We start from the raw sequence: 3,716 nt of genomic DNA, 5'->3' as shown, positions 1-3,716 counted from the left end.
GTGAGAGAGAGAGAGCGAGAGAGAGAGTGAGAGAGAGATGGGAACGAGAGAAATTGAATAATTAATTACAAAATTAATGGAATCAGACATCGAAAAGAATTAGAGGGTTAGTGAAAATGTAATCTGTGTTATTTTATTATTATTTCTTCAGTAAATTCAGTTCAAACTAAACAAATAATAGAACTGTTTAAGGAGAAGTGAGGATATCAATTGATTATTTTACATTTTAAAATATAACTTTTACAATTGTAGAAGTTCTTTTCAGAGGATATTCGGAACAGGTCAACACAGAGAAAACTTTCTTACGGTTTTCGCCGAGTTTTCGACAGTTTTATACTGTCATCTTCAGGGCTTTAAAACCTTAATAGGATTGTAAATAACATGGTGTTTTGGTTTCCCCCCTCCCTCATAGAGAGTTTATTTTTATCGGTCTTTATTGATTTGATCTGTGATTTTATTGATCTGTGATCTTATATATATATAGTTAAAAAACGTTTTCTGTGATCACTTGTACTTGTTTTTTAGACTTATATGAGATGCTGAGCCACAAAAATCATTGTACTTCTGTGCCCAAAACACCATGTTATTTAAAATCCTATTAAGGTTTTAAAGCCCTGAAGATGACAGTATAAAACTGTCGAAAGCTCGGCGAAAACCGTAAGAAAGTTTTCTCTGTTTTGACCTCTTCCGAAGATCCTTTGAAAAGAACTTCTTGTATCCAGCAGGTCGATAATCTATTTTCATTTTTACAATTCTTACATTTAACGAGTAACAGAGAGAAAGAGAGCTGAGAGAGAAAGCGAAGATGTTAAGGTGAATATATAAATTCACTTCTTAAAAATCATAGTTCTATTCATATGGTGTTTTTCGCAATTATCCGTTTTCGAGCCATCCATTGACATACTGATATTAATCAAAATCAACTTGTTGACTTTAGCTTTGACGAGTAGATTTTATTAATTTTGACTATTAGCTCGAAATCCGGATAACCGAGAGAAGAAAACAAACAAGCAGTTTGTGATAAGAACAATCGTTTTAAACAAATGAGCAATTAATATTTACCCAAAAACTTGGGTAGCGCAGAAAACATGCATATTAGTTGACATGACTGTTTTGATTGAAAATTAGTCTGTGCAAGTACATGCTTTATCAATCTTTTATTCAGTAAGTACTCCTTGATTAAGTTTGCACCTGTCAGATTACTTTTGTTTTATGTTTTGGAAATGATTTCGCATTTCGCCACTTCTATACAAAATTCTTATTTTATAAAGACGAAATGATCCTTCTCTTCATAATAAAAACAGTTTGGACCTTTATTTCCCACTCCGAGCGATATATCTCGATGATTTTCAATTGATACGCCACCTGTCTCTGCCGGTGTATTCCGACAAGATTGATCGTCGTGGATTTAAGCTAATAAATTGAAGCAGTTTAAAAAGCAGCAGCAATAACACCCTGGCGTTTAACGTTTGATAAATGATTTCCACATGAAAGCACAGGGTGTTTTCCGTTTCGAAATACCGTGTCGGCGGATTGTCCGTTGGATGCGATAAACCGTTCGATTTGGATTTCCAGGCTGGGTCAGGGATCAAATTTGAATTTTAATTTATCTTATTACTCATGGAATTACACGATGGCAAAGGTTAGTATGTCAGTTTTTCTCGCTCTTATCCTTTTCTAGTTTCGACAGTTTCATAAAACGATTATTTCAAATGAAAAATAAAATAGTTATTATACGATTTGGGACTAACTTACACAATTATCATTTAAATTTTAATCGTATACTCATATTTACATCGTTTGTGATCAAGTCTGCAGAGAGTGGAATAACTTCGATCGGATCGAAAAGCTGGTTAGTATGTAGGCCACGCGACTTGTTGGTTTTGTGGAAAATGTAAACAGGTGATGACTCACTCATCAGACAGTCATATAGTACTTGTAATAATAACATGACTATTTACTGTAATTTAATTACAATTTAAAAAATTTGTACCTTTGGAAAAAACCTGATGAGGTTTGAAATAGACATTCAAGCTGAAAAATCGGTCTATCTTTTAAACACTAAAGGTTGTTCACATCTTGCGACTCAAAATGGTAATAGATTAGTTCTACTAATCCTTACTATGTCCCTTTACTTCTCAGTTAGTCAACATTGGCTTTTCTTTCATGAAACTTATATTTATGCGATCACACGCCGACAGATTACATTAGTATTGAAACGAATGTTTTCCCTTTCCTCAAAAGTGAGACAATCATCGTTCTTCCTCATTGTTACTTACTTTAGAATGGTTTCCATGGGATTTGTTACGTTATTCCTTTTCCAGATATCGAAAACACACCACACAAATCACTACCTGGCCCTATTAAATCATCTTTGACACAAAAAAGGTTTATTTACGATCTTCCGTCCGACCTTCAATTAATGTTGGAAAAACTGAAATTTAAATAGAAAATTAGTTGCACAAGTCATAGAAAACAACTTTTCATAATTTACGTGACATTTAATGATTTAAACTAGGAAATTATTTTAAAATTTAAAATTTATTTATCCACGTGGCTTTGTGAGTCATCTAAAACTCCAATAATGTGCAATTTTAAGTGCTTTTTTAATGCAATATATTTAAAGGACACAAAAACTAGTGAATTACCAAAATGTACGCGTGTAATTGTTCCGGCTGAACTTCGGAAAACAAGAGCTACCATTCATAATCTGAGGGACAACACACATGCTGAAAGCAGACAGAACATAGTCGTGCTTCTTGTGTTCCTAAACTTCAAAACATTCTATTTTTATTAATAAGTGTGGAATAAATATGTAAATTTTTCAATCTAGTCGAGTATTACACTATTTTCAGTATAATGAAAAATGTTAAAGGAGTAAATAAGTTATTAAAATAGTAGTTTCTTAAATATTTTCTTTAAAATTAAGATTTCTTGAGTAATACATAACATATTTTTTAATTTGCATATTAAAAACTATGGCGTAATATAGAGCTTATTTTATTTGTACTATTACACGAATTTATAAATGAAATTGTTGTGTGAACCGGTGCTGTGGCTTTTGAGGTAGTATTACTGATTAATTTTGTAACAGCTTGTACGAGCAAATTTTGAATTCATATGCATTTTAGTATATTTAATTTAAAGAAAACATTGTTTCATAAAATTTTATTACTATATAAATAGAGACTAGAAAGAACTAGACTGAAAGACATAGAGAGAAAGAGAGAGATAGATAGATAGAGAGAGAGAGATGAAAAGAAAGCGAGAGAAAGAGGGCTGAGAGAAAAGAAAGAGCGAAAGAGAGAAAGAGAGAGAGAGATGAAAAGAAAGTGAGAGAAAGAGGGCTGAGAGAGAAGGGAGAGCGAAAGAGTGAGAGAGAGAGAGACATGAAAAAAAGCGAGAGAGAGTGAGAGTGAGAGGGAGACGGAGAGGGTGAGGGTGGGGTTGAGGGAGAGGGGTGTGAGAGGGAGAGGGAGAGGGAGTGGGAGAGGGAGAGGGAGAGAGAGAGATCATTTAAGAATGACTATATAATAAAAAAATCTCTCTCTTAAGAGGCACAAATAATGCAATTTTTATAAGTGTACACTTCGTATCGGCGAAGACTGGACTCACGGATTTATTTACTTACGGTTACATAAAAAACAGATCACACATTGTTTCTCGCAAAAACGTTATAATGAAGATTTTAAGTGTATGATGTATCGACCAATTTT

Source organism: Cimex lectularius, unplaced genomic scaffold, assembly GCF_000648675.2.
Source record: "Cimex lectularius strain Harlan isolate CLEC.00 unplaced genomic scaffold, Clec_2.1 scaffold308, whole genome shotgun sequence".
Classification (NCBI taxonomy): Eukaryota; Metazoa; Arthropoda; class Insecta; order Hemiptera; family Cimicidae; genus Cimex; species Cimex lectularius.
The sequence above is the reverse complement of the archived record's forward strand: the minus strand, read 5'-3'. Positions refer to the sequence as shown.